Below are 24,587 nucleotides of genomic sequence, written 5' to 3'. Positions count from 1 at the left end.
GGTCATAACATGGCCCAACACCATATTTTTAAATTATTTAAATAAATAATTAAAACCAGCATGGGATTCCCCCATTTTTGACAACCAGCCTTGCTAAAGCAGACAGCTGGGGCCTGGTATTCTCAGGCTGGTAAGGGGCCATGGATATTAGCCCCCCCAGCCAAAAAATAGCAGCCTACAGCTGCCCAGAAAAGGCACATCTATTATATGCACCAATTCTGGCTCTTTCCCCATCTATTCCGACTTGCCCTATAGCGGTGGAAAGTGGGGTTAATATTTGTGGAGTTGATGTCACCTTTGTATTGTCGGGTGACATCAGGCCCATGGCTTTGTACTGGAGATCTGTCTATAAGGCACCTATCCATTACTAACCCTATAACTATATGATAAATAAACACACAGCAAGAATAAAGTCCTTTATTAAAAATAAAACAAAGCACACATTTATGCTATTGATTAAAAATAACAAACACAGTTATACTCAACTAATGCCTAATTCCACTGAAGCCCTCGTCTGCTGTAATAAAACAAAAATTAAAAGCATCTATATCCCTCATCTCTCCATTGTTCTGTTCCATGCCATAATCCATGTCTAGTGGATAAATAGTTTTCAACCTGGATGGTGCCAAGATGCGACCATACAGGCTGAGAACCACAGAGGAATGAACTGCTGCGAAGGCAGTATCAGTCAATAGCAGTAACGTCATCGATATTACCTCCGGTCACTGAGGATGCGCTCCCAGCCTGGAGGAACTGCTGTGACCTTGGTGAGATCCCCGCTAGCACTGTGAGAAAAACCTCTCGTTTCCAACTTCTTCATCAAATGAAACACGACAAATTATTTACTTCTGAATTAGTGGATCTATGCATCAAAAGTAAAAAAGTTGGGACGCAGTGTAAATAAGAAAACAAGAATGAAATAATTTGTAAATCTCTTGCAGCCATATTTTATTCACAACAATACCTAAGAAATACAGTTTTAAGTCTTCTTTGACAGATTTTTGCTTTTATAGTGTACCAAATGTTTATATTTGTGGAAAGTCTTAACTGCTACAGGACAGTTCATCATTTGAACGTTAATTTTAGGAAGTCATGCTTTGATGGATGCAGTAAATGGTTTAGCATTGTCTTACTGAAGAAACATGTAAGGCCTTTCCTGTCTGGATGGGAGAATATGTTGTTCTAAAATCTCTATATAATGCTCAGCATTGATAGTGCCTTTCAATATGTATAAATTGTACATGCTATAGGCACTAAGGTAACCCTAAATTATCACAAATGCGCGCTTGTGAACTGTGGGCTGATAATACCTTGAAAATCCCCTTCCTCTTGTGTTCGCAGGAAAATGGCTGCGCGATTTACATAAGGAATTTTAAATTTGTTTATTCTGACCACATAAAAGTTTTCCTCAGACCATAAGTGAGCATTCATTCAAAAATGATGGCATGACTGAACCATGCCTTTTTAATGCAGTGCCTGCTTAGGGCCAATTGATTACGAGCATCCACTATTGACCGTTGGCTTTATCCTTTGTGCACATCTATGTCTCCAGAATCTCTCAATCTTTTGATGATGTTATATGTTCTAGAAGATTAGATATTCATAGTCTTTTAAATTTTACATTGAGGAATATTAGACTCAGTTTTTCAAAGATTGGTAAATCTCTGAACTTCTTTGCTTCTGATAGGCTCTACTTCTCATACAAGCTCATTACATGCAGTCATGTGATTTAGTTGAAAATGACGCTCCATCTGTTTTTTAATAGTACCACTTAGTTTAGCAGCCTTTTGTTAGTCCTGTCTAAACTTATATGAGATGTGTTGCTGAAATCCATGTCTTTATTAGTAATTTTTTTTTCAATTGAAATGGACAAATGTCTGTAAGTTTCTGAATTTCACTTATTCCCCTTTGATAAAGCAAGAAAAGCAAAGTGCGCGTCCGGGGCTGGCGGGGGGCTGCTGTGATCACGATTCATTATGGGTAACCTACTGTTTGGTGTTAAGGGCTGCTACATTACATATTGATACTTTGAACTGATATTTATTTTGATCATTACTCTGTGTTATTCACGTGCATCCCTGATATATACAGTACAGACCAAATTTTTGACACACCTTCTCATTTAAAGATTTTTCTGTATTTTCATGACTATGAAAATTGGACATTCACACTGAAGGCATCAAAACTATGAATTAAGGCTGGTTTCACACTTGGGTTTTTGAACGCATGCGTTTTTTAAAAAAAAACGCATGGTACAAAAACGCATGTAAAAGCGTGTAAACGCTGAGTTTTTTTGACGCACGCGTTTAACGCGTTTACATGCGTTTTTGCATGCGTTTGCGTTTTTTTGGGAATTTAAAAAAAAAAAAATAAATAAAAAAAAAGGTTACCAGACACAACCAATGGGAATAGAGAGGGCGTACATGATTGGCAATCAATATATAGACCCTAGGGGAACAGAAATTTTCACAGCTTGCTACTGTTTCCGGTGTCATGATGGATCTTTCAATGGCGAACTTTTATTTCAAACTGGAGTTCAGCTTCAAGATTTTCCTTGCCTGTGTTTTTGCTTGGGAGCAAGACCGAAACCGCCAAAGATGGAGAAGGAGACAGCGTCGGCGTTTTTGGAGGCACCCCATCATTGAAGTGCGTGAGACCCGTGGAGCATATCACACGCTCTATGCGGAGCTGAATGCCAACCCGGAGAAATTCCAGGATTACACCAGAATGTCTCAGGATTCTTTCCGGGATTTACTGTCTCGTGTAGAAGGTTCCATACGGCGACAGGACACACGGCTCCGTAGAGCAATTCCACCCGAGGAACGTCTGTTAGTGACATTACGGTACGTTCCAAAACTAAACCAATGACAGTCCAAATTTTTGGTTTTGACATGTATTTTGGGTTGTTTTTTTTTACCTTTTTCTTATTTAAAAACACCATTAAGAGCAGATTTTAATTTTTTTTTTGTTTCCTTTTCTTCTAGATTTCTGGCCACAGGAGAGAGTTTATCTTCCCTGCACTTCCAATACCGCCTTGGAATCTCAACCCTGTCCGGAATTGTTGTGGACACCTGTCGTGCGTTATGGAATGTACTCCGTGAGGAGTTTATACCCTTACCCACCGTGGACATGTGGCGGGAAATATCAAAAACATTTTTGAACGTGTGTGATTTTCCAAACTGTTTAGGGGCGGTGGACGGGAAGCACATCCGCATTGTTAAACCTGCCAGAACCGGATCTGAGTTTTTTAATTATAAAAAATATTTTTCGGTAGTGCTCATGGCAATAGCGGATGCGGAGTGTCGCTTCATCGCCGTGGACATTGGAGCTTTTGGCCGTGGCAATGATTCCCAGACATTCAAGAGCTCGGATATGGGCCGTCGGGTATATGGCAACAATTTTAATTTCCCCCCTCCACAGCCTCTCCCCAACACTCAAGGCCCACCGCTGCCATTTGTTATGGTTGGGGATGAGGCCTTCCAGATGTGTGAAAATCTCCTGAAGCCCTATTCTAGTAGGGACTTGGACCACACACGCAGAATATACAACTACAGACTGACCAGGGCCAGAAGAACCGTAGAGTGCAGCTTTGGCATTCTGGTTGCTAAATGGCGCATTCTTGCAACAGCCATCAATCTAAAAGTGGAAACTGTGGACGAGGTGGTCAAAACCTGTGTGGTTCTACACAATTATATAATGGCTAAGGAGCGACCCCACATTGAACTTGATGAACCAGTTTCACACCCATTGCCAGATTTTCAGCATCACCCGATGCGGTCAACTGCAGCCGTTGGTCTTATGCGGGACCAATTTGCGGCCTATTTTGTGTCCGATATTGGACGGGTTTCATGGCAGGACAATGTTGTTTAAATGTCCTGTTGTATGTTAATGTTTACCAATTATTAAATACTGATACAAATTTTTCTAATTAATAAACTTTTTTGTGTTCACCAGGTCTCCTGTCTTTTTCCTCTCTAAAAAAAAGTTTGAACAAAGATGGGCAGTAGATATGTATATCATAATTTGTAATCCAAAACCAGGAGTGGGTAATAGTTGATGAGGTAATAATTAGATTTTTTTAATCATAATTGACCTCTGTTGCACTCCCTATTTTGGTTTACAAAGAATGATATAAACACGCATACTTATAATAATGTAACCAGATTTAAATTTATTTATTGGTAATCTTCTTGACGTCATTGCGTCAAGACTGGCACGCTCTCTATACCCGTCAAGTCAAGTGTAAGAAATAATGAATTCATGATGAACATATACATGATCATGAATTCAAAATTTCTTACACCTGCCCAGGTGAGGATAGATAGTTAGCGTGTGCCAACCATTGTCCCATCAGTTTGACAAAAATTGTCACATAATGTGCTATATAGAATATGGTGAATATACAAGTCAGTAATCAACTAAACAGGTCAGGTGTCTATTTTGACATCTGACCGGTTCAGTTGAGTTCTGAACTTGATTGCCACCATTTTCTCTTTGGACAGTGACACTACACTAGTTAAAAATTAAAAATAAGAGTATGGAAATAACTGCTATTTTTTTGGCCAACTCATATCTGTATACTAAAGAAACACATATAGATGTTGTCTGGTATTTTATACTACTGGAGATATGTGTAGGCCAAAAGAATAAGTGTGTGACGAACTTTATTGGTGTGTATTGAGAGCGGTGAAAGACACAATAAACCAAACATAATTGTTGCAAATAATCTTTTTTTTTTATTGAGGAAAAACAACAATTTATTTTTTGGTACCGCGCCGGGTTGAACCACGCCGGCTTGGGGTTGAGTGACGTAACTGGGGGGTATTCAGAACTGAAGCCTGGCTCACCGTGGAGGAGGCAGAGGTGGCAGGAGAATGGGCAAGAAAACTTGAAGGGTCTGGAAGTTCGGGGATGGGGCTTAAAACATGAGGGGCTTGAGACACACTGGAAGGTTGAGACACATCGGTAGGTGATGGGGGAGGAATAATCAAAGTTTTTTGTTTTTTATGAGTTTTGCCAGTTTTACGTTGGGTTTTCCGGGTTGGGGGAAGTCTTCTGGGGCTAGGTTGTAAAGTGTAGGCGGGAGACACGTCAGGACCCGGCTCCACAATTAAACAGTCAGTCTCCATTGTGTAGCGCTCGGCAATGTCTGAGTCCAATGGGGGAAAAGATAAAGTCCCGCCTGGGTCCTGGTGCCTCGTTGGGGGGGGGAAACAAAAACCCTCCCAGGATCCTGGTGCCTCGTTGGGGGGGGAAACAAAAACCCTCCAAGGATCCTGGTGCCTCGTTGGGGGGGGGGAACATAACACCCTCCCAGGTTCCTGGTGCATCGTTGGGGGGGGAACATAAAGCCATGGATGGGTCCTGCTGCATCGGGGTGGGCTGCATCGGGGTGGGTCCTGTCCGGAAAGGTATGGCTTGGTCGTGCTGCATCATGGGGGGCCCGGTGCGATACGCCATGGATGGGTCCTGCTGCATCGGGGGGTGTCCTGCCCGGAAAGCAACGCCTCGGTCCTGCTGCATCGGGGTGGGTCCGGTCCGATATGCCAGGCCTCGGTCCTGCTGCATCGGGGGTGGGCCGGTCCGATATTGCATGGATGGGTCTTGCTGCATCGGGAGGGTGCCGGGCCGATAAGCCACGCCAGGGTCCTGCGTCATCGTGGTGTGAGCGGAGGAGGTCCAAGCCGGAGCAGCGGTCGTCACGGTGGTGGCGGTGGGATGTCCAACAGCACTCGTCATCGTGTTGGCGCTGTAGTGGAGTACACCTGTAGAGGGAATAGAGGTAGCCGTGCAGTGGTATGCAGCAGAGGTAGGAATAGTGTTTACTTGTGACAGTGACGGCACAGTTGGATATGCCGCCACATTTCGACTCTGACTCTGCTGCATAGCCTGCACAAAAGCAACATTGCAGGCCTGCATCACACTCAGCTGGAGATCAGGGCTAAGGTGTTCCGACATGCCCTGTTCGATTTGATTAAAAAAATGAAGAGCTGGCTTCTGGAGGTCGGCTTTCACTTGATCAACGCTTTTGGCGACATCCTGGATGCGGCACTCTAACAGGTTATGGGACACATCCATTCTGTCACCTAAAGCCTTGATAGCTTTGTGTAAAACCGAGCTCAAGTGCAAAAACTCGGGCATGAGGGACCTATCCGAAGCCCTCTGTCGCTGCCGGGATAGCCCGCAAAAATGGGTGCAGCGAAAGAGGACTGCGAAAGGGGAAGACCTGATGGGCCAGCCCCCTGGTCTCCAGTGAGTGTGGAAGACCCACCTGGTGCTGCGCTGCTGGATGGCTGGGACGGGTCCGTGGCTGCCGGCTGAAGGACCGCTCCAGAACCTGTGGCGACAGTCGTGCAGTGTGTGCTGTGAAAAAAGAAAACAGAAAATTAATACCAAACTATAACAAGACGGTACATCCTGTGGAATTAAAAATGACAGATTATGTCTATGCAATAAAACCGGAGGCATGTGAGAAATACTTACGTTCTCATGAGAAGGACCGGTCTCAGGAAGGCCAACACACGGTGGTATTTGTAGAGCCGGTGCCTTGCTCCGGAACCACTAGCTGCACTCTTCTCTGCACGCAGGTCCTTGTTGAAGCGGTCCTTCATGGAACGCCAACGTGTCCTTACTTTGTCCACTGTGAAATAACAATAAAATATAATGGTCAGAATAAGGACTTTTGGCCGTGCTCTCGTGACTGTGTGTGATGACAGAAACTACGAATAGTTTCTTTCATCACACACAGTCAAGAGAGCATGGCCAAGGTCTGTTGCTTCACACTACCGTGCAATACTTACCAAATGCATTACGGACCCATGGCGGGGAATTCTCCCAGCCATCCCACAACGCTTGGGCCACCTCAATCCACAAACGACGGAGAACACTATTGACGGCGTGCTGTTGATCCCGGCTGTCCCACAATGGGACTCGCTCCTGGACCAGACTGATCAGCAGGTCATTATCAATCCGGTCGTCGTCCCGTTGTGAAACCTAAAATTAAAAGAAAATCATTTAAGTTTGCTCAACCACATTTGGAAAAATAAGACACGAAGATAAGAAAGGGCAGGAATATGAAAGACAACTTTCAGAAAAGGATGATACAAGAAAAATGTAAAGAAAAACAAGGGTACAGAAAAGGAAAGAATATTACAATAAGGACAGTCTGCCTGGTATACATACCCGCTGCCGTCTTCCACCTGGACCTTGACTCCGCTGCTCAGTACCTCTCTGTCCCTCAGTTGAAGTGCTCTATAAAATTTTTAAAAAAAAATTGCCTCATGTGTCGATGTGACAGTCAATACTTACCAAGCTGACGGACAAAAAAATTACCTCGCTCACGTGATCCACTTCTGATTGCCGTGGCTGGAACTCCTCATCAGACGAAGAAACCGGAGAAGACATTCTGATGCGTGTTGAAAGAAAAAAATTGAAGAAATTAGGACATGTAGATCCAAAAAATTGAAAATAAATGCATTGGCTAGGATATACTCACATTGCTCTGTGTCTTGTCCAACAATGCGTCCGGGCAGGGTGCTGTCTTCTTTGGAGTCTGATGAGAAGTGACCAGAAACTTCCCCCAACCTTCCTTTTATAACCCTGCTGCTATGGGGGAGGCTTGTCAGTGTCTAGACATCCTTATCTACAGTTAATTCAATGGTGCCAAAAAAACGCATGCGTCAAAAAAACGCATGCAAACGCATGTCCAAAAAAACGCATGCGTCCCCATTGACTCCAATGCATTTTTTGTCAAAAAAAAAAAACGCATGTAAACGCATGCGTTTTTTTTGGGGAAAAAAACGCCCCTCAAAATACTACAAGTTGCATTTTAGAAAATGAACGCATGCAGTAAAAAAACGCATGCGTTCACAAACCCGTGCAAACGCGTACACCAAAAAACGCATGCGTTTTCAATGTTAAATATAGGGAAAAAAAACGCATGCTTTTTTTGGTAAAAAACGCTGCAGACAAAAACGCAAGTGTGAAACCACCCTAACACATGTAAAATTGTATACTTAACAAAAAAGTGTGAAACAACTGAAAGTATGTCTTATATTCTAGGTTCTTCAAAGTAGCCACCTTTTGCTTTGATGACTGCTTTGCACACTCTTGGCATTCTCTTGATGAGCTTCAAGAGGTAGTCACCGGGAATGGTTTTCATTTCAGAGGTGTGCCCTGTCAGGTTTAATATGTGGGATTTCTTGCCTTATAAACGGGGTTGGGACCTTCAGTTGTGTTGTGCAGAAGTCTGGTGGATACACAGCTGATAGTCCTACTGAATAGACTGTTAGAATTTGTATTATGGCAAGAAAAAGCAGCTAAGTAAAGAAAAATGAGTGGCCATCATTACTTTAAGAAATGAAGGTCAGTCAGTCCAAAAAATTGGGAAAACTTTGAACGTGTCCCCAAGTGCAGTGGCAAAAACATCAAGCGCTACAAAGAAACTGGCTCATATGAGGAGCGCCCCAGGAAAGGAAATCAAGAGTCATCTCTGCTTCTGAGGATAAATTTATCCAAGTCACCAGCCTCAGAAATCGCAGGTTAACAGCAGCTCAGATTAGAGACCAGGTCAATGCAACACAGAGTTCTAGCAGCAGACAATACATGTTAACCCCTTCCCGACCTTTGACGCCACGTAGGCGTCATGAAAGTCGGTGCCAATCCGACCCATGACGCCTATGCGGCGTCATGGAAAGATCGCGTCCCTGCAGATCGGGTGAAAGGGTTAACTCCCATTTCACCCGATCTGCAGGGACAGGGGGAGTGGTAGTTTAGCCCAGGGGGGGTGGCTTCACCCCCTCGTGGCTACGATCGCTCTGATTGGCTGTTGAAAGTGAAACTGCCAATCAGAGCGATTTGTGATATTTCACCCATTATAACGGGTGAAATATTACAATCCAGCCATGGCCGATGCTGAAATATCATCGGCCATGGCTGGAAATACTAGTGTGCCCCCACCCCACCCCTCCGATCGCCCCCCCAGCCCTCCGATCTGGCCGGTACACTGCTCCGGCTCCCCTCCGTCCAGTGCTCCGCTCCCCCCCGTGCTCTTGTCCGCTCCCCCCGTGCTCCAATCACCCCCCCGTGCTCCAATCACCCCCCCTGCACTCCGATCCACCCCCCCGGTGCTCCGTTCCACCCCCCCGTGCTCCATTCCAGCCCCCCCGTGCTCCGTTCCACGCCCCCCGTGCTCCGTTCCACCCCTCCCGCACTCCGATTCCCCCCCCCGTGCTCCAATCCCCCCCCCGTGGTCCCCCCCACCCCATCATACTTACCGATCCAGCCGGGGTCCCGTCCGTCTTCTCCCTGGGCGCCGCCATCTTCCAAAATGGCGGGCGCATGCGCAGTGCGCCCGCCGAATTTGCCGGCCGGCAGATTCGTTCCAAAGTGCATTTTGATCACTGAGATATAATCTATCTCAGTGATCAAAATAAAAAAAATAATAAATGACCCCCCCCTTTGTCACCCCCATAGATAGGGACAATAAAAAAATAAAGAAATTTTTTTTTTCCACTAATGTTAGAATAGGGTTAGGGTTAGGGTTAGGGGTAGGGTTAGGGGTAGGGTTAGGGGTAGGGTTAGGGTTAGGGGTAGGGTTAGGGCTAGGGTTAGGGCTAGGGGTAGGGTTAGGGTTAGGGCTAGGGGTAGGGGTAGGGTTAGGGTTAGGGTTAGGGTTAGGGTTTCGGTATGTGCACACGTATTCTGGTCCTCTGCGGATTTTTCCGCTGCGGATTTGATAAATCCGCAGTGCTAAACCGCTGCGGATTTATGGCGGATTTACCGCGGTTTTTCTGCGCATTTCACTGCGGTTTTACAACTGCGATTTTCTATTTGAGCAGTTGTAAAACGGCTGCGGAATCCGCACAAAGAAGTGACATGCTGCGGAATGTAAACCGCTGCGTTTCTGTGCAGTTTTTCCGCAGCATGGGCACAGCGATTTTTGTTTCCCGTAGGTTTACATTGTACTGTAAACTCATGGGAAACTGCTGCGGATCCGCAGCGTTTTCCGCAGCGTGTGCACATACCTTTAGAATTAGGCTATGTGCACACGGTGCGGATTTGGCTGCGGATTCGCAGCAGTGTTCCATCAGGTTTACAGTACCATGTAAACATATGGAAACCAAATCCGCTGTGCCCATGGTGCAGAAAATACCACGCGGAAACGCTGCGTTGTATTTTCCACAGCATGTCAATTCTTTGTGCGGATTCCGCAGCGTTTTACACCTGTTCCTCAATAGGAATCCGCAGGTGAAATCCGCACAAAAAACACTGGAAATCCTCGGAAAATCCGCAGGTAAAACGCAGTGCCTTTTACCCGCGGATTTTTCAAAAATGGTGCGAAAATATCTCACACGAATCCGCAACGTGGGCACATAGCCTTAGGGTTAGGGTTGGAATTAGGGTTGTGGTTATGGTTAGGGGTGTGTTGGGGTTAGGGTTGTGGTTAGGGGTGTGTTGCGGTTAGGGTTGTGTTTAGGGTTATGGCTACAGTTGGGATTAGGGTTAGGGGTGTGTTGGGGTTAGTGTTGGAGGTAGAATTGAGGGGTTACCACTGTTTAGGCACATCAGGGGTCTCCAAACGCAACATGGCGCCACCATTGATTCCAGCCAATCTCGTATTCAAAAAGTCAAATGGTGCTCCCTCACTTCCAAGCCCTGACGTGTGCCCAAACAGCGGTTTACCCCCACATATGGGGTACCAGCATACTCAGGACAAACTGCGCAACAATTACTGGGGTCCAATTTCTCCTGTTACCCTTGTGAATCAAAAAAAATGCTTGCTAAAACATAATTTTTGAGGAAAGAAAAATGATTTTTTATTTTCACGGCTCTGCGTTGTAAACGTCTGTGAAGCACTTGGGGGTTTAAAGTGCTCACCACATATCTAGATAAGTTCCTTGGGGGGTCTAATTACTAAAATGGGGTCACTTGTGAGGGTTTCTACTGTTTAGGCACACCAGGGGCTCTGCAAACGCAACGTGACACCCGCAGACCATTCCATCAAAGTCTGCATTTCAAAAGTCACTACTTCACTTCTGAGCCCCGACGTGTGCCCAAACAGTGGTTTACCCCCACTCATGGGGTATCAGCGTACTCAGGAGAAACTGGACAACAACTTTTGGGGTCCAATTTCTCCTGTAACCCTTGGGAAAATAAAAAATTCTGGGCTAAATAATTATTTTTGAGGAAAGAAAACGTATTTATTATTTTCACGGCTCTGCATTATAAACTTCTATGAAGCGCTTGGGGGTTCAAAGTGCTCACCACACATCTAGATAAGTTCCTTTCGGGGTCTAGTTTCCAAAATGCGGTCACTTGTGGGGGGTTTCTACTGGTAAGCCACATCAGGGGCTCTGCAAACGCAACGTGACGCCCAGGGCCGTATTTAGAGTTTATGCTGCCCTAGGCACTTTCGTGCTGCCTCCCCCATTGGTGAGTATGACTAATGCAGACACTGTCGGCAGTGACTTAGGCTACTTTCACATCAGCAATTTTTACCATTTGCGGCAGATCCGGCAGTTTTTCCTCATCTGCCGCGTAACGCATCACTTACGGCAACACTGCGTTCGGCCTCATTCATTCCCTATGGGACTTGTGGACATGTGTGGCACTTGCGGTTTTGCCGCGATCCTGCAAATGCGGTACTTGCAGAAATGGAAAAAAATGCTGCTGGCGGTTTTTTTGTCTCACCACAAGTGCAAAACCGCAAGTGCTGCACATGTCCGCAAGTCCCATAGGGAATGAATGAGGCCAAATCTATGTATATGCCCATGTAGCTCTATATTTTTTTTTTTTTTCATGCTGACAGTGGTCATTTAACTAGAGCTTCCGTCACGCAGCCGTAAATACTTGCAGCGCTGACCCCGTCACGTGATCGGGCATCAGCGCTGCGTTGCCATAACAACCTGAGGTATGCTCTAGACCTCTGTGGTTGTTGATGTCAGATTGCTATAAGTGCCACCGTGTGCAATGCTGTAATTCTACTACATAGGGGCGATCTATGCATCACCTCTATGTAGCAGAGCCGATCAGACTATGCCAGCTTCTAGCCTCCTATGGAGGCTACTGAAGCATGTCAAAAGTAAAAAAAAAGTGTTTAAAAATTAAAAAAAAAAAAAAAAAAACATAAAAGTTTAAAATCACCCCCCTTTCATCCAAATCAAAATGAAAAATAAAAATCAAACCTACACATATTTGGTAACGCCGTGTTCAGAATCACCCGATCTATCAATAAAAAAGAAAACTGAATTAACCTGATCGCTAAACAGCATAGTGGAAAAAAAAAAATCAAAACACCAGAATTACTTTTTATGGTTGCCGCGACATTGCATTAAAATGCAATAATGGGCGATAGAAAGATCGTATCTGCACAAACGTGGTATCACTAAAAACGTCGGCTCGGCACGCAAAAAAATAAACCCCCACCCAATCCGAGATCACGAAAAATGGAGACGCTACAGGTCTCAGAAAATGGCGCAATTTTTTTTTTTTAACAAACTTTGTACGTTTTTTTTCACCACTTAGATAAAAGAGAACCTGGACATGTTTGGTGTCTATGAACTCGTAATGACCTGGAGAATCATAACGGCAGGTCAGATTTAGCCTTTAGTGAACCTAGCAAAAAAGCCAAACAAAAAACAAGGGTGGGATTGCACTTCTTTTGCAATTTCACCACATATGGACTTTTTTTCCCCCCCGTTTTCGAGTACACAATATGGTAAAACCAATGGTGTCGTTCAAATGTACAACTAGTTCTGCAAAAAAATAAGCCCTCACATGGCCATAGTGATGGAAAAATAAAAAAGTTATTGCTTTGGGAAGAAGGGGAGTGGAAAACGAAAAAAGCTGCAGTCATGAAGGGGTTAATATAATCAAACAAGTCCCATTGCATTGATAAAGGAGATTCTTAGACTTGTAGTTCCACTAACTGCTGAGCCCCGTCCTCTTTTAGAGGGGGGAAATGGGACACATCAGAGGTGGAGAGCTGCACATAACTGTAAACCACCAGATGTAGCAGAGCTGGAGCGGTCATGTTGCCCTGTATGTGCTGGGTATTAGACGAGCAGCCCCCGGGGTTATGTCAGAACATCACAGGGAACATGATGGGACATTAGTACAAGACGTAATGTGAGCAGAGGCACCTGATGCCCAATAAATGTCGTATATAAGAAACCACAATACAATTCCCCCAGATAACACACGACTCCCTCAGCTCTGCTACATCCATACTGATGCCGCCGCTGTCTGGTCTCCTAGTAACAATTTTGCACAAGTCTTGAGACCTGGAGATCAGTCACATTGTGCAGTAATTCTGTGTTACATTTAGTAAGGACATAGGCTTCTCACTAGATTTTTAATGCACAGAGCCGATTTGCACCATCCACTAAGCTGCGGCTCTGCAGTGTGTGCTGGGACCTGTAGTTCCACTCTAGCTGCACAGCTAGTAAGTAACCCCTACCCCAAAGACTGGGGGCTGCATATCCCACCTGTAGCTTCTGAAACTCCCAGCACAAAGTCTGCCTCCCATTCTCCACGCAATAAGTAAAACAACTGCAGTCCGCCCTCCTTCCCCCACACCAGCTGCAGTGAGCGGAGTCACGGACTGAGGAGTCAGACCGGACACACAGCACTGACCTGCTGGAGGTCACTCAGCAGAGCAGGGAGCCTGGCTGCATCTGCAGTGAACCGGAGAATAACTAGGAACCACAGGCAGGTCACATGACTCTGCAACATCTCCGCTCTGAAGACTCAGACTGACTGAGGTGGGTGAGTGGGCGGGCCGACGCCAGACTAAGAACCCGCAAAATAAAAAAAACAAAAAAAAAAACACCTTGCTCGGGTGCCGCCCCCCCAGCATGCCACCGCCCCAGGCACGTGCCCTCAAGTGCCTAGTGGCAAATACGGCCCTGGTGACGCCCACAGAGCATTCCATCAAAGTCTGCATTTCAAAACGTCACTACTTCACTTCCGAGCCTCGGCTTGTGCCCAAACAGTGGTTTACCCCCACATATGGGGTATCAGCGTACTCAGGAGAAACTGGACAACAACTTTTGGGGTCCAGTTTCTTCTGTAACCCTTGGGAAAATAAAAAATTCTGGGCTAAATAATTATTTTTGAGGAAAGAAAACGTATTTATTATTTTCACGGCTCTGCATTATAAACTTTTATGAAGCACTTGGGGGTTCAAAGTGCTCACCACACATCTAGATAAGTTCCTTTGGGGGTCTAGTTTCCAAAATGGGGTCACTTGTGGGGGGTTTCTACTGTTAAGCCACATCAGGGGCTCTGCAAACGCAACGTGACGCCCACAGAGCATTCCATCAAAGTCTGCATTTCAAAACGTCACTACTTCACTTCCGAGCCCCGGCATGTGCCCAAACAGTGATTTACCCCCACATATGGGGTATCAGCGTACTCAGGAGAAACTGGACAACAACTTTTGGGGTCAAATTTCTCCTGTTACCCTTGGGAAAATAAAAAATTGCAGGCTAAAAGATCATTTTTGAGAAAATAATTTTTTTTTTTTTTCATGGCTCTGCGTTATAAACTTCTGTGAAGCACTTGGGGGTTCAAAGTCCTCACCACACATCTAGATTAGTTCCTTTGGGGGTCTAGTTTCCAAAATGGTGTCATTTCTGGGGGATCTCCAATGTTTAGGCACACAGGGGCTCTCCAAACGTGACATGGTGTCCGCTAATGATTGGAGCTAATTTTCCATTTAAAAAGCCAAATGGCGTGCCATCCCTTCCGAGCCCTGCCGTGCGCCCAAACAGTGGTTTACCCCCACATATTGGGTATCTGCGTACTCAGGACAAACAGGACAACAATATTTGGGGTCCAATTTCTCCTATTATCCTTGGCAAAATAGGAAATTCCAGGCTAAAAAATCATTTTTGAGGAAAGAAAAATAATTTTTTATTTTCATGGCTCTGCGTTATAAACTTCTGTGAAGCACCTGGGGGTTTAAAGTGCTCAATATGCATCTCGATACGTTCCTTGGGGGGTCTAGTTTCCAAAATGGGGTCACTTGTGGGGGAGCTCCAATGTTTAGGCACACAGGGGCTCTCCAAACGCGACATGGTGTCCGCTAACAATTGGAGCTAATTTTCCATTCAAAAAGTCAAATGACGCGCCTTCCCTTCCGAGCCCTGCCGAGTGCCCAAACAGTGGTTTACCCCCACATATGAGGTATCGACGTACTCGGGAGAAATTGCCCAACAAATTTTATGATCCATTTTACCCTACTGCCCATGTGAAAATGAAAAAATTGAGGCGAAAAGAATTTTTTTGTGAAAAAAAAGTACTTTTTCATTTTTACAGATCAATTTGTGAAGCACCTGAGGGTTTAAAGTGCTCACTAGGCATCTAAATAAGTTCCTTGGGGGGTCTAGTTTCCAAAATGGGGTCACTTGTGGGGGAGCGCCAATGTTTAGGCACACAGGAGCTCTCCAAACGCGACATGGTGTCCGCTAACGATGGAAATAATTTTTCATTCAAAAAGTCAAATGGCGCTCCTTCCCTTCCGAGCCTTACCATGTGCCCAAACAGTGGTTTACCCCCACATGTGAGGTATTGGTGTACTCAGGAGAAATTGCCCAACACATTTTAGGATCCATTTTATCCTGTTGCCCATGTGAAAATGAAAAAATGAAAAAATTGAGGCTAAAAGAATTTTTTTGTGAAAAAAAAGTACTTTTTCATTTTTACGGATTAATTTGTGAAGCACCTGGGGGTTCAAAGTGCTCACTATGCATCTAGATAAGTTCCTTGGGGCGTCTAGTTTCCAAAATGGGGTCACTTGTGGGGGAGCTCCAATTTTTAGGCACATGGGGGCTCTCCAAACGTGACATGGTGTCCGCTAAAGAGTGGAGCCAATTTTTGATTCAAAAAGTCAAATGGCGCTCCTTCCCTTCCAAGCCCTGCCGTGCGCCCAAACAGTGGTTTACCCCCACATATGAGGTATCAGCGTACTCAGGACAAATTGGACAACAACTTTCGTGGTTCAGTTTCTCCTTTTACCATTGGGAAAATAAAAAAATTGTTGCTAAAAGATAATTTTTGTGACTAAAAAGTTAAATGTTCATTTTTTCCTTCCATGTTGCTTCTGCTGCTGTGAAGCACCTGAAGGGTTAATAAACTTCTTGAATGTGGTTTTGAGTACCTTGAGGGGTGCAGTTTTTAGAATGGTGTCACTTTTGGGTATTTTCAGCCATATAGACCCCTCAAACTGACTTCAAATGTGAGGTGGTCCCTAAAAAAAATGGTTTTGTAAATTTCGTTGTAAAAATGACAAATCGCTGGTCAAATTTTAACCCTTATAACTTCCTAACAAAAAAAAATTTTGTTTCCAAAATTGTGCTGATGTAAAGTAAACATGTGGGAAATGTTATTTATTAACTATTTTGTGTCACATATCTCTCTGGTTTAACAGAATAAAAATTCAAAACGTGAAAATTGCGAAATTTTCAAAATTTTCGCCAAATTTCCGTTTTTATCACAAATAAACGCAGAATTTATTGACCTAAATTTACGACTAACATGAAGCCCAATATGTCACGAAAAAACAATCTCAGAACCGCTAGGATCCGTTGAAGCGTTCCTGAGTTATTACCTCATAAAGGGACACTGGTCAGAATTGCAAAAAACGGCAAGGTCTTTAAGGTCAAAATAGGCTGGGTCATGAAGGGGTTAAGAAGAGACTTTGTGCAGCAGGCCTTCATGGTAAAATAGCTGCTAGGAAACCACTGCTAAGGACAGGCAACAAGCAGAAGAGACTTGTTTGGGCTAAAGAACACAAGGAATGAACATTAGACCAGTGGAAATCTGTGCTTTGGTCTGATGAGTCTGATGAGATCTTTGGTTCCAACCACCGTGTCTTTGTGCGACACAGAAAAGGTGAACGAATGGACTCTACATGCCTGGTTCCCACAGTGAAGCGTGGAGGAGGTGTGATGGTATGGGGGTGCTTTGCTGGTGACACTGTTGGGGATTTATTCAAAATTGAAGGCATACTGAACCAGCATGCCTACCACAGCATCTTACAGCAGCATGCTATTCCATCCGGTTTGCGTTTAGTTGGACCATCATTTATTTTTCAGCAGGACAATGACCCCAAACACACCTGCAGGCTGTATAAGGGCTATTTGACCAAGAAGGAGAGTGATGGTGTGCTACGCCAGATGACCTGTCCTCCACAGTCACCAGACCTGAACCCAATTGAGATGGTTTGGGGTGAGCTGGACCGCAGAGTGAAGGCAAAAGGGCCAACAAGTGCTAAGCATCTCTGGGAACTCCTTCAGGATTTTTGGAAGACCATTCCCGGTGACCACCTCTTGAAACTCATCAAAAGAATGAAAGAGTGTGCAAAGCAGTCATCAAAGCAAAAGGTGGCTACTTTGAAGAACCTAGAATATAAGACATAATTTCAGTTGTTTCACACTTTACTTTTTTGTTAAGTATATAATTCCACATATGTTAAATCATAGTTTTGATGTAGTCAGTGTGAATGTACAATTTTCATAGTCATGAAAATACAGAAAAATCTTTAAATGAGAAGGTGTGTCCAAACTTTTGGTCTGTACTGTATTCACCCTGCTTTCCCAGATCCCATTTTATACCACTTTTTTACCTTTCATCTACCCCCTGCTTACCTTCAAGTCTCCTCCATTCATATATGTATTTGTTTTATTTGTTTTCATTGTGATTTTGACAATAAAGATTACTTTTTCAATTTATTTGTGGCTTGTTGCTACTCCTTTTTCTCATAAGTCCTCAATATTGTATTTGGAGTACTCCACTATATTTATATTACAGTGTGGGTAAGCTTGATATAAGTATGCTTTTGACCCCATTACATAGATAGTGGTTTTTGATTACCTTTTAAATTTCTGATATGTGTTCTATGTTCTGTTTAGTATAAAATGCAACTACCGTAATATTTCCAAATCATTGCATTCCAGTCTTTTTTTTTACATTCTGCCTAACATCCCACTCTTTTTGGAATTAGGTTTATATATGGAATACATGGGGGGAAGAAAGCAGAGGGTTTTATGGAATATATGACACATCGCTCATCTCAATCACAGCAGATGATGTTACCTCTAGCAGCTACACTGTCAGCACAAGGAAGAATAATTTTTGACCATTGTTTAATTCTAAAAAATATGAAAAGATTGTCAATGTTCAGTGTTATTAAATGGGCTGTTGGCTACTCTCTGTTGCCATCTGTTTCTATGGTGAGAGCACTATGACATTACTAAGACAGTATTTGCATTAAAAACTTGAAAGGGTTTGTATTTACACAGTCCTAGGTGACGTAAGACTCTACAAATATTTTTTTCAAGGCATATAGAGACTTTTACTGATACCCTGTCTGTATGCTCATTTTATGTTTTAAAGTGCTTTAAAGGGAACCTGTCACCCCCAAAATCGAGGGTGAGCTAAGCCCATCGGCATCAGGGGCTTATCTACAGCATTCAGTAATGCTGTAGATAAGCCCCCCGATGTATCCTAAAAGATGAGAAAAAGAGGTTAGATTATACTCACCTTGGAGGGCGGTCCGATCCGATGGGTGTCGCGGTCCGGTTCGGGGCCTCCCATCTTCATAGGATGATGTCCTCTTCTGGTCTTCATGCTGCGGCTCCGACGCAGGCGTACTTTGTCTATGCCATGTTATATCATATTCTATTTCAGAGGCATACCCCTGAAAAGTATTACCGGTCTTCCATAATGTGGAATAAGTTTTGCCTCCATGATGCTTCCATGGAGCACTATTCAATAAAAAGTTGCTAATCATGTATTTATATTATTACTTTTTACAGAAACATTAGCACTTTTCAATTTCTTAGCTTCAATGGCTATTTTTGTAAAAGTACCAGGACTTGTATCAATATTGGATGTTACCTTTGGAAAAGCTTTTCAGATAATCAAGGTAAAATTAATTAAACATGCTGGCACAACGACAGTTAATTGTCTATTGAGTGGATGCTGGCTGGTGTCTTTCACTTATCCTGCAAAGAATCAAATCTTTAAATAATGTATCAATATTGTTAATGACTGGGCTGCACTTTAGGCACAAGCTTCCCACTGTGTGACTAAGAACTCTTAGGGTACCGTCACACAGTGGCATTTTGATCGCTACGACGGTACGATCCGTGACGCTCCAGCATCGTAACAATATCGCTCCAGCGTCGTAGACTGCTGTCACACTTTGCAATGTACGACGCTGGAGCGATAATTTCATGACGTATGTGCGATATAGAAGCCGTTGGTTACTATGCGCACATCGTATACGATATCTGTTACACCATGCGATCATGCCGCCACAGCGGGACACTAGACGACGAAAGAAAGTTTGAAACGATCTGCTACGACGTACGATTCTCAGCGGGGTCCCTGATCGCAGGAGCGTGTCAGACACTGCGATATCGTAACTATATCGCTCGAACGTCACGAATCGTGCCGTCGTAGCGATCAAAATTGCACTGTGTGACGGTACCCTTAGAAGAACATGACAGTTTAGGGAAAACTAGGCACATTTCTGCCGAGGAGGCTCCCTTATTGATGACAAGAAAAAGTATTGAGGTTATTTTTAAGGAAAAGACAGGAACAGTACTTTAAATATTATAAGCTGGAGTGTTTTAGTCAATAACTTAATTATCTGATATAGATAAATATGCTTACAATCAATACTATAAACTAACTAAGATTGCCTATTTTTTGCACGTACATGGCAGTTAATATATAAAGCCACACCTAAAATAATCTTTTATTGGGTAAAAAATGACATACTAAAATAAAACTAAAACCAAAATATTGAAAAGTACACCTATCTGTATTATTCATTTTATTAGTTTCAATTATACACTTTTATTTTAAAAGAAATACTGTGGCTTTCTCATAATTGAAACGTAGGCAAGTGAATGGCATAAAATACAAAAAATAATCTTGCAATTATTTGTGATAGTGATATTTGTGAGATGAAACAAAATCTAAGACATCTCATTTTACATGGCTTGTGAGTACTTTGAATGAAATGTATATATTTTTTACAAAGAGAATTCCTAATTCTATGTTAAAAGCCACAAACGCGGCGTGTAAAAGAAAACAAAAAAGCGATGTATTGCTTTATTTTGCAGTTAAATCATTTCTGTGATTAAGGCAAAAGATTTAAATAAGATAAAAAATACAAATTTAAAGTTAATTTACAGTTTGTTTTTTTACAGACACGTTCCATTCATTTTTGCTAACAGACAGAACATGGACCTATAAATTTCAATTGTTATAATCATATGGTCAATGGTAAAAATCAGAGATGAAAATGAGACAGGTTCATGAAATAAATTGATAGCACTCAAATGTCATACATATGTCACTTGAATATTGTCCATTACATAGTAACATAGTAACATAGTTAGTAAGGCCGAAAAAAGACATTTGTCCATCCAGTTCAGCCTATATTCCATCATAATAAATCCCCAGATCTACGTCCTTCTACAGAACCTAATAATTGTATGATACAATATTGTTCTGCTCCAGGAAGACATCCAGGCCTCTCTTGAACCCCTCGACTGAGTTCGCCATCACCACCTCCTCAGGCAAGCAATTCCAGATTCTCACTGCCCTAACAGTAAAGAATCCTTTTCTATGTTGGTGGAAAAACCTTCTCTCCTCCAGACGCAAAGAATGCCCCCTTGTGCCCGTCACCTTCCTTGGTATAAACAGATCCTCAGCGAGATATTTGTATTGTCCCCTTATATACTTATACATGGTTATTAGATCGCCCCTCAGTCGTCTTTTTTCTAGACTAAATAATCCTAATTTCGCTAATCTATCTGGGTATTGTAGTTCTCCCATCCCCCCATTGTTCATTAGTAGATAACAGGATAAATTTGAAAATCATTTAAATCTTTTTTTAATCAGAAAGCTGAAAAAGAAACAGTCTGTTTTTTTATTTAAATGAGAAATATAAAGCTGTTAATTTGATTATTAGAATAACAAAAGGGCAAATGAATCTAACATCCACCAAATGTAAAAGCGAAGTTAATAACATTCACAAGCATGAACTTAAATGTGTTTAGAACTAAAAAGCATTTATGAAAAGGACAAAGATTTTACTAAACTTTCTGGCAGTGATCAGCTGCCAACATCAGTGATTCATGAAAGGGTAATCAAAACGACTAATATAAATAAACCCTTAAAACATATACTTTATTCAACATTTTTTTTTAAACTTCTCCAAAAGTAAAAATGTGTAGTGAGTATCTATATATAGAGTATCATGTTTAGATAATAACCACAGTGATGTTAGGTATACTCAATGTCCCAAGTTGTTGGGGACCTATCTTTCCCCAATTAATTTTTTGGTGTCCACCCTATCTAGCCATGGATGTTAGCATCCTAATAAATAACGCAAGTGGTGCCCCTGCTCAACAGTTTCTCTCCTTAATGTATTCTAGTCAGTCCTACATGAATTGACAGTAATTGTTAGTAGACAATAATTTGCTCCATATGAATTAAACAAAATGGCAGCCGGCTTGCCGCCATTTGGCTGAACTTCTCTGCTCACCTCTGCTGCTCATCGCGGTGACCTTATGATGTCATGATGTGTTCTGCGACCTTACAGCTTGGACAGCAATCATACACAGGATCATTCCAGGCCTAGTCATGGCTATAAAGTTAAGGCCTAGCATGATCATGCAGTGTTTGAAGGTCTTAAGATGTGCCAAGGACAGAATGGAGAAGAGCCAGCTGTGGAGTAAGCAGTGAGGTCTTAGGTATTTTTCTACATCTTTAGTCTATTTTGTTCTGGAATCTCTCCTGACCCAAGAGCATAATAAGGCACATTTTCAATTTACAGAGAAAAAATGCTGTAAATAGAGATTCACAGAAAAATCTGCGTGATTTGGTGAATTCGAAACTACTCAGATCTGCTCTTCTCTAGTTAACTCAAGTCTGACTTAATTATAGCTACTCCTGCTTGTGTCCAAAAGCAGAGAGAATCATCTAGTGAGCTTGGATTGTAACTAGAACACTTTACAATTCGAATTGCAAGGACTGAAAATAAATAATGCCATGTCATACACTGCTTAAAGTATTAAAAAGTGAGTTTTTTAATGTTTTTACATGGCTGTGCAGCCTTTCTAATAATGCCCTGCAGCTATGGCATCATTGGTCTAGAGCAGCCAATCAGGGGGATCAGAACTTTTATAAGAGACTGGTCAGGGAATTCAGCAGCCAAGCCTTAAGGCTACGTTCACATTAGCGTTGCGCGCCGGTGCGTCGGCAACGCAACGGCGACGCAACGCACGACGCACCAAAAACGCACGCAAAAACGCTGCATTTTGCGACGCGTGCGTCGTTTTTTGAGGAAAATCGGACGCACGAAAAATGCAACTTGTTGCATATTCTTGCGTCCGACGCTAGCGTCAAAAACGACGCACGTGTCGGAAAACGCAACAAAAAAAACGCACGCGTCCCCCATGTTAAACATAGGGGCGCGTCGCCGCTGCGTCGCCGACGCAACAGCGACGCACATTAGCGGAACGCTAATGTGAATGTAGCCTTACAGAGTAATTTTAGCCTCTCTCTTTCATGCTGCTGCAAGCTCACCTTAAATAAGTTACAATTTAAAGGGAACCTGTCAGCAGTTTTGACTGATATGAAATACGGCCATCACCTTTCAGTGTTGATACATAGCATTCTATAATGCTGTATATAAGCCCCCATCCCAACCTGGAAGATAAGAAAAATAAGTTTTATCATACTCCCCTGTGGGGCAAAAGGTCAAAGGTACCAACACCTACGCACTGCAGCACTTTGCTCTGCGCTCAACAGGGCAAAGAAGTACGCCTGCGCAGGAGTGCGATGCCAGGGAACTTGTGGGGATGATGCAGGGTCGCATCAACCACAAGAAGCAAGCAGGAGGGCTGCGATCACAAGAAGATGGGAGGTGCCGGACCAAGACCAGCGACGCTCATCGGACCGCCCCACAGGTGAGTATAATAAAACTTATTTTTTCAGTTCTTATAGGTCAGGTTGAGCCCTGAAAGGTGATGGCTGTATCATATATCAGCCAAAACAGCTGACAAATTCACTTTAAATTTCTATATCTTAAAAGGGTTTTCAAAACTAAACATTGCTCTGTCCTGCCTATGTATTCAGTAAGTATAGCATCCTACCACTACTGGCTTTTATAAGAGTTTTCCTCATCATCTAGCGCTAGCCAGGTGTCTAATTTATCTTCCCAGCTATCAGTGCAATCCAGCAACAAACTACTACTTATAAACTTAAGGTACCTTCACACTGAGCAACGCTGCAGCGATACTGATAACGATGTCGATCGCTGCAGCGTCGCTATTTGGTCGCTGGAAAGCTGTCACACAGACCGCTCTCCAGCGACCAACGATGCCGGTAACCAGGGTAAACATCGGGTTACTAAGCGCAGGGCCGCGCTTAGTAACCCGATGTTTACCCTGGTTACCAGCATTAAAGTAAAAAAAAAACACTACATACTTACATTCGGCTGTCTGTCCTCGGCGCTCTGCTTCTCTGCACTGACTGTGAGCACAGCGGCCGGAAAGCACAGCGGTGACGTCACCGCTGTGATTTCTGGCTGGCCGGCGCTCACAGCCAGTGCAGAGAAGCAGAGCGCCGAGGACAGACAGCCGAATGTAAGTATGTAGTGTTTGTTTTTTTTAACTTTAACGCTGGTAACCAGGGTAAACATCGGGTTACTAAGCGCGGCCCTGCGCTTAGTAACCCGATGTTTACCCTGGTTACCAGTGAAGACATCGCTGAATCGGCGTCACACATGCCGATTCAGCGATGTCTGCAGGGAATCCAGCAACAAAATAAAGTGCTGGACTTTCTGCAGCGACCAACGATGGCACAGCAGGATCCTGATCGCTGCTGCGTATCAAACTGAACGATATCGCTAGCCAGGACGCTGCAACGTCACAGATCGTTAGCGATATCGTTCAGTGTGACGGTACCTTTAGTCCAGCTAATCCAGGTGCTGTTGCTCTCTCATCTCTGCTTTGTTACTCTAAAAAACCCATCTCTGCTATCAAGGTACCTGAAAATGTATTTGTTTTTGCAATCCTGGTGATATCTCACACCTTTATCTTTGCTACTTCCATTTGTAACAGCACTTTTCCCACCAGGAAGATATCAGTTTGCCCATGTATCTGCTATTCCCATGAGCACTGCTCTTATGTTAGGAATATACCAGTTTCCTTATTCATCTCTAATGTTTTTGCTCAAATAGAACTTCTGGCTCTGTTATATTTAGTTGTCCCAGCTCCACTTGCGCTTTTGCCCTCCTACATACCCTGTTGTCCTGATTCTCACTGTTCCATGTGTCGTCTGTCAAGTCCATTTCTGCTGCCTCATCGCCTCCAGTCCATGCTCACCCTGACATATGGCTCAGAAAATCCATCTCAACAAGTGAGCCCATAACATTGTGGATGCCTGACAGTGTGCAATATGCATTGTGAAGAATATTGGATGTATAATTTCATGCTAATCGTTTGTATCCTATTTGGTATTGGAGTATAAAACCCTCTTCAGTGTGCAGCTAGCAGCAG

The sequence above is a fragment of the Ranitomeya imitator genome, chromosome 4 (assembly GCF_032444005.1).
Source record: "Ranitomeya imitator isolate aRanImi1 chromosome 4, aRanImi1.pri, whole genome shotgun sequence".
Lineage (NCBI taxonomy): Eukaryota > Metazoa > Chordata > Amphibia > Anura > Dendrobatidae > Ranitomeya > Ranitomeya imitator.
Note: the sequence above shows the minus strand (reverse complement) of the source record.